At 34.5% G+C, this 13,253-nt stretch overlaps 1 long non-coding RNA gene across 1 annotated transcript in view; it reads left to right on the top strand.

Annotated features, from left to right (window-relative positions):
* Window positions 1-12,807, top strand: part of LOC107680309 (uncharacterized) — a 56,612-nt gene extending 43,805 nt beyond the window's left edge. The window contains exons 2-3 of the long non-coding RNA XR_001633137.1: window positions 2,881-2,993; window positions 12,749-12,807. This is a non-coding gene — a long non-coding RNA (uncharacterized LOC107680309). The remainder of the gene's footprint in view (window positions 1-2,880; window positions 2,994-12,748) is intronic.
* Window positions 12,808-13,253: the final 446 nt, after the last annotated feature.

Genomic DNA, 13,253 nt, shown 5'->3' with positions numbered 1-13,253 from the left:
AGGGAGGAGGCCAGCAAAGACCCTCAGATTTCTACCCGACACTCAATACCCATGACACACACTCAAAAATATTAAATACAGCACTCCATGTGGACACGCAGTACAAGGTACCATGGCCAACCCCTCCCACCTAAATTCACGCGCCAAAAAAACAAAAAAAATATATATATATATATATATATATATATATAATTTACATCCGTTTGAAACTCTTTGCGTTTTTCTGACATTGAAAAATAATTGCAAAAACTATATAGCTAGCAATTAAATCCTTGCTGGAGATTTGCTAGTTATCAAGCTTGACTGGTATTAATGCAGAGACATGTTAATGACTCTAGCTAGTGGGTGTTTGGCAGTGTTTACCGAGAGCTACTAAAGAACTAATGAACACACAGCGGAAGTTTAGCCATCAAAGAAGAGCAGCCAGAGCAAACGCAGCAAACACACAAACACTCAACCCAACACACACTAATACACGCAATGTCCTTCTACTGTGTGATCAATCTGTTGATTGTTAGGGAGTATAATGAAACTCATTGGGTATTATTTTACAAATTTTGCTGATGACAGTATAAATTGAATGGGACTTCACTATAAATTGCATTTCAGTTTCTATATTTTCTATTTATACAGTAGTACTGATTACAGAATTAAATGTTAATACTGATGTGTTTTATATTTTTCTATATGCTAAAATACTTCTATCCCAGCTTAATATGCAATGACTAAGTAAACCCCAAAAAAGCTGTTTGTCCTAACAATGACGAGATGGGAGTGTTTGGGGAAACTGTTTGGAAAAAATATGGTGTCACTGGTGGTGCGGAAATAACACACTGCAGATTTCTGGGTATGATGTGAGAATATAAATGTCAGCGACAGTATCTTTTTGTGTGTTCATGGCCATCCACCTGCACACTGTAAAACTCCCTCCAGGCAGGGGTTTTCCTGCCCACCCCTCAGCTTTAAACAGGAGAGATTTCTATTGAGCTCTGATTGTTGAAAGATAATTAGTACGCTAAATCTGCATAATTTGACACATTCCCACAGCGGCTCATAGACTTCCCTGAGCCAGGCAAACTATTTCCAAATCACCTCTTAATGTTGTTTATCTCTCTTTCTTCAAAACATGCTTTTCCTTGTCTAACATTTCTCTTTTTTCCCACACAAAATCGATCTTTTTCAGGCTGCTGAATAATGTGCCTGGAGTTTCATCAGAGTATGTGTGTGTTGTGCACCATGAATGTAAAGAGGCAAATTCATTATTAAACTGATACTAATCAGAAGAGCAACTCACAGGCCTCCATTACAAAACTGCAGGGGGGGATAATAGGGGAGAGTTCACTAAGAGTGAACTGTGCCCACTAATAATGTCATTTATTTGTGCATGCTGTTTGTGTTGTGTTAGCACCCAATTCACTAAAGGAGTTATGCAAATCAGGTAACGGTTCAAACACGCCCCAAAATTAGTGCTGAATGCAATTTGCACTGTGCAATTCCCCATTTTGAAGGCCAGTTGTGTAATGCTAGATTGTGAAGGATGCAGAAACTACTGTACAGCATTGCTCCACTACTGCAGTCCAGGCACCTGAATCAGCTCTTTAAAATGCAGATTCTCATCAATGCCTTGTTTTTGGATCTGTGCCCAGTTATAACACTCTTCTTTATCATTTGATCATCATTGGATGAGTTACTGCTGCCATGATCAATGAAAAATGTACACAAACTTCTCTTTGCAAGAGAATTCTGTTAACCGTCCTTTTCCCACAGAAGTCTTAATAATGTGCTCTTATTGGTTGGCTGATACTATTAAATGTTCTCACATGATGTCTTCTGAACTTCCTCTCAGAAGTGTTATATAGAATTATAGACTAATGTTTACAGTAATAGCATACGCACACACAACTGCACACATGCATTTGTAGAGTTTATCTGCACTGTTTACCTTTCTGATGTCAATACATTGTGAAAAAATTATCTGCTTTTGTTTTCTCTCCAAATGAAATACTTAAATATGTCTGTCTGAGATAAAAGTAGTGGGAAAGAAGAAAGCTGAGCAGTGCTTTTTCTTTTGCAGAGTCTAAACCAGTGGTCTATGCAGTTTTACTATTTAATTTCTTTAGATTAATTATTTAATTTAATTAGATTGTCAATTATTTTCATCCAGAGTTGAATTGTGAGGAGGTTGGAAGGGAACTGACTTTGCTAGTTTAAGCTTAAATCTCCAATTGATGTCATATACTTAGCAACAGTCTTAGTTTACTTTTTTTTTAAAGAAATTAATACTTTTATTCAGCAAGAATGCAATAATTGGTCAAACGTGAGAGTAAAGATTTTATGTTACAAAGATATTAACATATATTTCAAATAAATGCTGTTCTTTTGTACTTCAAAGTATCAAAGTATCCTGGAAAAAAAAATGAAACACGATATTAAGCGGCACTATAACTGTTTTCAACATTGATAATAATGAGAAATGTTTCCTGAGCACCAAATTAGAATATCAGCTTTGCCATCACAGGAATAAATTATATTTTAAAATACATATAAATAGAAAACAGTTTTTAAACTGTAATAATATTTCACAATACTACTGTTTTACTGTATTTTTCATTAAATAAATGTAGCCAACAAAATCCCCACACCAAACAGACAGACAACAACATTACCAAAATCAGAACCAGCATCAACCACTAGTTGAAAGCTTACTCTCTCTGTAAGTAATTGTAATTCAGTATTTTGGAGCACTCAGCATTGTATCAGAAAACATTCAGGAAAAACATGATGACATTTAGATAGCACTGAAGGAGGGAATGAGATCAGTGTAACACGTGCTGATATGCTTTGTGTGTGTGTGTGTGTGTGTGTGTGTGTGTGTTTCAGAATGCAGGAGCGGGCGGTACAGAGGGTGTGCGCGTGGCTCTTGCTGGTGTTTTTGACCCTTCTGTCTCTCTGGGGTCATCTGTCTGATGCCTCCTCTCACCGCAGTCACATCGGTAAGTCAAGGTCAAGGTTAATTCGGTAAAGCTTGTTGTTATTGCTTTATTTTAATTTTAACCTACAGTGTTGATCATTTTAATGAGCCGTCTCATTAAAAAACAGCTTATGTGGATTGCATGAAGTTAGATTTGGGGCGATATTACCATAAACATTTTAATTTTGCTTTTAAAGATCAGAAGTTTGGTTCTTGTGTCTATCTGTACCAGAAATTTGAACGATATAAGCACAAACCAAAGACAGTGTTTTTGTAGACAGCTCAGTGGTAGGTGGATGCTTAATTCAGCTTAAAATAGTCTAGTGAATGTTATCTATTTATGAGAAGAAGAGTTGATGAACCGCAGGACACTGACATCTCTGGGGTCATGTACAGGCCGCTGCAGAATGTTCCAGTAGAAAGTGATAAGAGTTTATTTGTCATAAGCACTTGTTTCTTTTATATAGTAATTGAAGACTACTGTATATTGATTCTGATTTATGCAACTGGCAGACACTTTCTAAAGTGAGTTGCATTGCATTCAAAGGGAACCTTTATCAGTTTATGGATTCCTGAGGATTGACCCCATGGACTTCGTAACACTACACTTCTGATTAGACAAGTAACACTACCATTCAAAAGTTTGTGGTTGGTAAGACTTTTTAATGTTTTTGAAAGAAATCTCTTATGCTCACTAAGGCTACATGTATTTGATAAAAATACAGAAAAAAAAAATACTGTGAAATATTATTACAATTTAAAGTAACTTTTCTATTTTAATATATTTTGTAATGCAATTTATTCATGTGATGCATCAGCAGCAGAAATTACAGATTGTTTGAAGAAACAAGATAAACATGAATATAGTGATTCAGTGATGCAAACAATATTCAATTCTGCTGTTAAGCAGCTCTAAAATGATAATAGTAAACAGTCATTGTTCAGTTGAAATCAGTTCATTGTTGATTCAGTTTGGTTTAATAACTTTGTAAAGTCCATCAATTATGTCCATCGGTGACAGAAATGGAGAAAAAACCTTTGATAAATAGAGATGTTCAAAAGAACAGCATTTATTTCAAATAGAAATAATTTGTAACAGTGTAAAGCTCTTTACTGTCACTTTGGATCAATTCAACGTCCTTTCTGAATAGAAGTCTGTCTTTCTTTCTTTCTTTCTTAAAAAATCTCATAATTTTTGTATGGTAGTGTAATTTCGTTTTGTCATTTGGTTTATTCTATTTAATTACCTTAAATCAGCGGTACATCAAATGCAAGTTTTGTTATTTATTTTGATATACGTTCACCGTGTTGCAATATCTACCTGATTTTGTAGACAAGCAAATGATGCAATGCAGTACAATTTGCTCTTTTTTTTTTAAACTGAGTGTGTTTGTCCATTAAAGCAAAATGCTAGTTTTTTAGATGTGACAAAAATAAACAGACTATTTCCATCTAATTTTCATGATGTTGTCAGAAAAAAAAAATGTTATGAGAAGGGTGGTAAACCTAACCATCTTTTTCTGACTTGTGCAGTAATTTTACTTGTCTGATACTATTAATATGACTTGTTTTATAATTAAACACTTTGGTAAAGTGTTGAGCTTCTGCACTGCTTGTTTCTTTTCTTTTGTGGTGCGCAGATTTCATTTCTTGACAACATGACTCACTCATTGTGTGAACTTCTCTCATCTGTCGCAGCAGAATGGTGGCTCAGACTATTTTTTGAAGAGGGTGGAGGGGACCATAAATTGAAATATCAAAATTTCAAATAGAGAATGATTTGTGAATTCATTGCTTTTTATTGTGATGTAAAAATACATCTAATTATACAGCATACTGCTGGAATTAATTGATGTGGGCCCCTGTAATCACACACAGTGTGTGTTTACAGTCATATTGGACATTAGAATATAGCCCAAATCCAGAGTGGCTATTTACACTAAGTGCAAATACCCACCTTGTTGGCAGAGGCTATTTACACTAACTTTGCCAACCAATGTGTGGTTGGGCTAGACAACATTACAAAAGACGGGAGTCAAACATCAGCTTCAGTAGCGTAGATGGTAAAGTGGGTACAGTAGTCTTTTTGACGCGATCGACCAGAGTTCGGATCCGCCTTTTGCCAATCTCGTTCTTCTCCCTTTTCACATCTCATATCACATCGGAAAGGCTTTTTTTTTCAATAAAAATTAATAATTAAATTATTATTATTGAAAAGTTGAAAATAAATTAACAGGTAAGGTTAGGGGTAGGTGTAGGGAGGGCTTTATTGTCCCAGTAAGGCAGTATCCATTTAATAATTTTAATAAAAATGATCATTTACACTCAATACATTATTATTGCATACTGTTTTATATTGTACTAAAATACTGAGGTGCAGATATCTGCCACTTTTGCAATAAGTTGTATAAATAGCAGAGAATACTCGTATTTTTACATAGTGCAAATAGAATCTACCGCTATTTGCACTTAGTGTAAATAGAATCCATTGCTTTTTGCACTTAGTGTAAATAGCACAATTGCTAAGAAAATATGCTATTTTCACTTAGTGTAAATAGCACCTAATTGCTATTTACACTTAGTGTAAATAGCATCTGAGGCTATTTGCACTAAGTGCCTATAAAATCTGTATGCTTTTGTTTACTACAGTCTTCCCTACACAGTAATTCTTCATTTTGATTGGATAAGTAGTCCAGAAGTTAAACGTGTCAGCCAATGAGAGGTGGGAAATAGTTCAGACAATCAGTTAATTACACACTATTGCTAACAGGTCAGAGCAAGGTGACTGAACACACACACACACACTAAACCACTGGTAGGGAAAAACTGATAACTCTCTAAACTCTTCTTCTCTATACGAGCAGCAAAAGCTTCAGGGACAATGAGCTAAATGAGAGTGAAGTATTTGTTTCGCACTCACATACACAGGGAATATAGCCAGAAAGTTTGCTGCTACTGTAGGTCATTCTTTATGAGGCTCATCCTCTCAATAAAACTAATATCCCAGGAGAGAGAGAGTAAAGGAGGGAGAAAGGCTGCAGAGATCTATAGACCAATTTGGATAATCTTTTTAAACCTAACTATTTTGTACCGTATCCGTGAAATTCTCTAGCTGTAAAGGCTATCTCTCCCGGGTTTTCTGCAACCATGATGCGCGCGCATCCTGAATGTTTACAAGCCGGTAATTGGTCTATTGAAGGGCATAAAGAAGAGAAAGAGACAGAAGTGTGGAAAGAGAGACAGAGACAGATGAGTGTGTCATGAGATGAAACGCAGGAAGAGACACGGCTCTTGTGGATGACTGCAGTCCTGAGCTCTCCTGCCCTCTGAGTGTGTGTGTGTGTGTGTGTGTGTGTCTGTCCTGTGCCCTTCTGCCCTGTAAAACATGAGTCTCGCTCTGTCTGTCTGACATGTCCTAAACCTGTCCACCCTAAACAAGACTCTCAGACCAGTGACATCAAAACTATGAAGAGAAATAGTTCAATTCAGTGGGGATGGTGTGTCGCAAGGACATAGAGGAAAGAGTTTATAAATGTGCAAGAAGCTTCATAGCCAAACAAAACTGTGGAGGAAAGTCTGAAATCTTTGTTTTAGTGAATTGGTTTATTGGGAAGATTCATTGAGATAAACCTGTTCATTTGAGTCACTGTGTAGCATATTACACCTTTTTGCAATAGCAAAATATTTAGTTAAATGTTGCTTTTCATAACTGATATACATGTTTTAGACTCATTGTATTTATTCAGTGGGAAGATAAATGGAGATTAACTTGTTCAAAAAGAATTGATTCACAGACCCTTACCAAAAAGAAGTATGCTTCAAGTTTATTTTATTAAGCATACTTAAGTAAAGTTCAAGTATATTTTTAAGTATACTTTATGTAGTAAGTATACAAATATCAGTGTACTAGTAGTATACTTGTAAGTGTACTATTTCAATACTCCTTGTGACTAAATTGGCCCACTTTCTAGTATATAAAATATACTTTTTAGTATACTTTAAGTATAACAGTAGTAAACTTTGAGTACACAACTAGTTTACATCAAAATGTTTAGTTTGTACTGGAACTATAGTAAAAGTGAACTTATAGGCATACTGATAGTTTACTAATTAAATACTTGTAGCATTTTTAGTACACCTTGAAGTATAGTCTCAGTAAACTACTAGTTTAGTAGTTTATACTGCAAGTATACTCGTAAGTTTTCTTCAAGTGAACTTTACATCATACTTTAAGTATACTACTATGTCCCTATTTAGGTATTAATTTGTATATGTTTTGTTATATGAATATCTGAACATACAAAACATCAAAAGAAAGAACGGGGTATCTGCTTGTAAACAAAAACATTTTATTCTAGCTTCATGCATTCTTTTTTATAAACACATGAATGTGGGTAAGTTTCATAAATAAAAATAAATAAATAAATAAACAACATTTTGAACAAAAAAAGATGAATGATAATGATAATCAAAACGTAGATGGAGTCAATCAACACCTCAAAGCTTGACAGTCATTACCTCTTCATGGGTCGACATTTTATTCTATAACATCACACAGTTTTGATGCTGTTTTATGTCTGATCGTGTTACATTACATGTGGAAGCATCTGTTGTTTCGGTGTCTTCTTCGCTTGTGTTTTGGAAATTTTGTACAGTAGATGTGTAATAGTGCCCCCTACTGTATAACAATGAAAAGATGGATTCCTAGAGCACAAGTATAGCTCAAAATATATTTAGACTTTTTCTAAGTATAAGTCAAGTATACTTAAATGTCATTTTAAGTACATTTCTGAGAAGTACATAAAGCACATTTCTGAAAAGTACATAAAATGTAGACTGAAAGTATACTTTCTTATTTTTTAGTTAAAAGAAGTATACTAATAGTACACTTGAATAAACTTCTTTTTCGTAAGGGGATTCAAGTCATTGTGTAGCATATTGTATCTTGTATAAAGCAAAATACTTGTCTCATTTTATATATTAATTTAATATGTAGCACTGGAAAGTCTTAAAAACTTGTTTTAGTGATTTAGTTCATTATAGGATGAATCATGTGAATGAACCGATTGAAAAACAAAATACAAAATATGTGGTTAAACACTGCTTTTATGTAACTATTTTCGACTCATTTTATAGCCTATATTAGTTTGATTTGTAGAACTGGTCTTAGTGAATTGGTTCATTGGAATATTAACTGTAATTAACCTGTTCAAACATAATAAATTCTCAGAATCGCTGTGTAGACTTTTACATCTGTATAGTAAAATACTTAAAACTTTTCATAAGTATGTTTTTCTCTCATTCTACATCTTAGTCTAATATGTACAGTAGCATTGGCAAGTAGTGATGTGGTTAATTTGGATGGTTTATGCACATGATTCAAGTTGGAAAAGAAAAAGCAACATTTTTCATAATTTTATATATTAATTTAATATGTAGCATTGGTTTGAAAAAACTTGTTTTAGTGAATTCGTCCATTGGAAGATTGGAGATTGACCTTAAAAAAGAATCGATTCACCAATTTGAGTCACCGTGTAGCATTTTTTAAATAGCAAAATACGCTGATTTTAGTAACGTTTGAAAAACTCACTGAGGTACTGTAACTGCACAGCATCCCGAGTCTTTTCTGTAACTAAACACTGCTGTTTTTGCTGTGAACTGTTTTTGTAAACATTAATGGCAGTTAAAGCCCAGTTTTTACAGTTATTTAGTGTTAATGTATCTGTTAAAGTTTAACACTGTCACCCTAATTTAGAGTCATTCATTCAAAAAGCCTTTTTTGAGACAGATACTAACAACAAACAACTATTCTTCTAATTAAAATGATATAATCTAATATTTGAAGAGTTTTGCATGCTTATGTATCTTCATTGTAGCTACTGTTTGTTTGTAGCTTGTAGCATCGCTAACTTATTTTCGAAGAACAGCTTGACTGTAGTTTAACACTCAATTTTAAGTAGCTTTGAGTTTTAAAGTTGCTTCCCCAACACTCATTGTGTGTTTAAGTGTGTGTGAGGGCCACATTCTGTCATGTGACAGAACCAAAGCGGTTGGTTTTTATGATTTCTGTCATCCCTGACCTTGTTTTATCCCCTGTCTGCCGCCTGCCTTATATTCTCTGTCTCTTTCTCTCAGTTTGAACATCAACAATAAAACCAAAAAAAAAATAAAATAAAAATTTTGAGTCACATTCCCTGTAATGTTCAGACACTGATCTTTGAGATGTCAGTCAGAATTTTTTTGTGGATTATATGTTTAGAAATAGCTTTTGAATGGTGACAAAGTAAATTAACACGTAGTGTTTGTTGGTATTAAACAAATTTTAGATCGTTTTCATTTAAGTTTTTCAATTTTAGATCATTTTCACAAATTAAGTGATAAAGAGAAAACACTTTTCTCATACATTCCCCCCCCCACCCACCTCCACAAACACACATATTCTGTTATATTCCAAAACTGTTGTGTTGCTACTGATGTATCAGATCTCCCTGCTTATTTAACCAGTTTATGAGTTTTCAGTGTGTGAAGTCATATAACTCCCACGATAACAATATCGTGCATATTCATTACCGTGATATATCGCATTACCGAAAACCGGCACAAGTCTACTCAGAAAACAGGCCATTTCAGACTGCCTGACAAAAGATTATAAGAACTGATTCACAATCTCGTAACTTCTTTTTGCTTGAGTTCTAACTTGAACTCCATGCATGATTCTCTGATACGTGTTAGCTCTTCCTGTGACTGTTCACAGCCTGTCCAAGATGCCCATATGGCCTGTGAGAGACACAGAAGGAGAATTAAAAATGTGAAATTTTCAGGCATGCATGCTGCTCTGTTTCATCTGTGGCATAAAACATGTAGGTCACAGCACCATCAAACCCTCCCAGAGCTCCCCAGCCTCATTCAGTTTTATTCAACCATCTTTTTTCACCACTTTTGGGCTTTAGTGTCGCTATTTTTAAAATCATGTCACTTCGATAGCAAAGCTATTGTATTCAATTCATTACTTAGCAGGGAGGCATTGACAAATGTTAAATTTTCTCCAAGAATATTTCAGCAATCTAGTCATATATCCAGTGTTTTACACTACTCAAAAGTTTGGGGTTGGCAAGATTTTTTTTGATGGTTTTGAAAGAAGTCTCTTAGGTTAATCAAGTCTGCTTTTATCTGAAATATTATTAATGAGCTGTTTAATTTTAATATATTTTAAATTATAATTTATTGCTATGATGGCAAAGCTGAATTTTCAGCAGCAATTGCCTACTTCATTCTTCAGTGTCACATGATCCTTTACATGTCCACATTTCTTATTATTGATGTTGAAAACAGTTGTGCGGCTTAATATTTTTGTGGAAACTGTGATACATTATTTTCAGGATTGTTTAATGAACAGAAAGTTCAAAATTATCATTTCTTTTGAACAGTAGTGTTTTAGTGACTGTTTAGAATAAGAACTAGACTGCCCGATTCCTGAATGAGTCACTCTTTTTAATTGTTTTGTTCGATAAACCAGGTGTAGAGGCTACAAAATGTTCTGAATCAATTCACGATTGATTCTTAATCTGAATCACACTCTGAATAGCTTGGAGAGGTTTTTCAGTCTGTAAAACGGTAAGAAGATACTTTAGAACACAGAGAATGAAAAGAGTGCTGGATGAAGTGGAACATTTATCTATAATCAATTGAAACCACTTAAATAAGCATGTATTATCTTTTTAGTATTTATTAATTATTTATTATTATTATTTAGCATTTGCCATGTAGGGTGCAGTGTAACTAGTTACTTTCAGCTTTGAGCTCAGCTTAGCAAATTTCTCTGCTTTAAAATATTTTTATGCAACCCTTGTTTCATTAATTATTAGCATTCACTTTCAATTTCATTTAGATTGCGGCACCCTTTTAAGCAACTGGCTGTTTGATTAATCAAAACAACATTTTTATATATATTGTGCTTTTATTTATAATTTGCTGAGTCGCTGACTATAATTCTAGCAAGGCTGTTGCTTTAGAAAGAAGTGCCTGTGGTGGCTCTGGTCATATTTAATGCTGTCGCCTGTGATTGGTCAAAAGAGGCTTCCCTGAGTGTGTGTGTCTGTGTTAAGAACGCACTAGAGTAAGTGATTTAAAATGGGCATTTATGAGTGTCTTAAGCAGGCTGCTTTGAGCTTGATGGGTGTTTATGTGTTCCATCAGAGTATAGTGTTTAATCTCTGAGCAGATGGCAGCGAGCTCACACGCTCCATAAACAAAAACAGCTTCCTATCAATCAGGCGTCCTGATTACCACGGAATCAAACATGTGTTCAGGCAGAATTCTGCATGAGAAAAGGTGCTGACACATTATTCTTATAGGATAAAGAAAAACGAGCTGATAGGTGTGATTCCTGTGCTCACATTGTGGAGGTGTTATTTTGAGAGGGCTGTTGAACGGGAACTTTTATATAACTATGCAGAACATACCCTACCTGTGAACCTGCTAATAGGATAATGTTTTTAATGTTAGGTCTTCCAGTGCAGAGAAACAGTACTGAAAAGTTGCTTCTATTTAAGAGTATATGGAAAAACAGACTGAGTTGGAAGTATTCTCTCTTCACAGTCTTAAAGGATAGTTCACCCAGGAATGAAAATTCTGTCATCATTTACTCACCCTCATGTCATTCCAAACCTGTATGACTTTTTTCTTCTGTGGAATGCAAAAAATGTTAAAGTGTGTTTCAACTGTGTTTGTCTATATTATGAATGTTAATGGGAATCTAAGAGACTAAAAGGGATTTATTTTAGGATTATGTACATACTATTATAGTATCTGTTAATATATTGAATTAGCTTTTATTTTTATATTATCAGTTTTAATTTTAATTTTAGTAATTGTATGTGTTTTTGTATTAATTCGTTTTTGTTTTTTATGATTCTATTTAGTTTACATTTATTTTTATTTCATTTTCAGTTTTAGCAATTTTAGTACCTCAACATAAACCTTTAAAATTTTCATTCAAGTGTAACCTTTTCATCTAATATTAATATTTAATTTTATTTCAGATTTATTTCAGTTAAAAAAACAATTTGAATAGTTTTAGTTAACAATAAGAAGACTGCAAAAGGGACATTAAGATGCATGAAATTAATCGATATGACTCATCTATTATATACAAAGTATTCTGCATCACTTTGATGTGTAAGAACCAATGAGGTTTGACTTTTGATGTTCATATTACCATAGTTAATGTAGTCTGTGTATACATGTTTTGATCAGTGTTTTGATTTGATTTGAAAGTGAATAAAGCCTTCAATATTATATTGTACAATTATATTATTACAATTATATATTGTATAATATTATATATACAATCAAATATATACAATCACATTCATACCATATTGACCATAGTGACCACATTGCATCAGAAGTTGTATGGATGAATCACCTATATGTCCTTTTTAGAGTTTGAAACTTTTGAACCCCATTGACATTTTCATTATTTGAACAAAAACAGCTCAAACATTCTCTAAAATATCTTCTTTTGTGTTTCATTCTTTATGACAGAATTGTCACTTTGGGTGAACTATCCCTTCACGTCAAATAAAAGCAGCCTGTTCCTACATTGTACATACAAGTTTGTGAAAGGCTTTTTGAAAAGTTTTGTTTAACTGACAAGGACGGTTTAAAATACGAGAAAGAGAGAGAGAGAGTGACGTCTCCTGGGACATTTCCCGTCACATTCTCACTAGGTGGTCTCATCAGGGTTCTGTATAAATGTGCTGACCCTTTCCACAGGACCTGAGGGAGATCGGTCACACCACAAATATGTATTTCAAGATGCCGATGGAGCCAGCACTCTGGGACAGCATGCTGTCCTCTGACATTTGATGAGACTCTGGATGATAAGACGGAAATGAGGAAGAGATGAATGTGGAGGGAAGGAAGAAACACAGAAGAGCAGGATGACAGGAAAGGGGAAAGGTTCTGTTCCTCTCAAATTGGAGCCAAAGAATAACATCTTCGGCTTCAGCGGGATTGGACAGCCGTCAAAATGTCACTTTTTTCACTCTTTACCCCTCTTTTTGTCTCTCTCAAGGGTCTGAAGTGTATAGGAGAATATGTGTTTGAGAGTTGGCTGTTTGCACTGGGAGTTTGACTGAGGTGTTTAAATGTGGGTCAGCCTGAGAAGGAAGGAACACTGACCTCTGGATTATTGGAAGAGGCCTGACCACAGCAGACAGGTCGTGTGATACTCATGTCTGCCCATGTTTCTCTTCTCGTTTATTCCCATAGGCCTCTC

This window comes from Sinocyclocheilus anshuiensis, unplaced genomic scaffold (assembly GCF_001515605.1).
Source record: "Sinocyclocheilus anshuiensis isolate Anshui unplaced genomic scaffold, SAMN03320099.WGS_v1.1 scaffold13, whole genome shotgun sequence".
Lineage (NCBI taxonomy): Eukaryota > Metazoa > Chordata > Actinopteri > Cypriniformes > Cyprinidae > Sinocyclocheilus > Sinocyclocheilus anshuiensis.
Note: the sequence above shows the minus strand (reverse complement) of the source record. Positions and strands in the feature narration are given on the sequence as shown.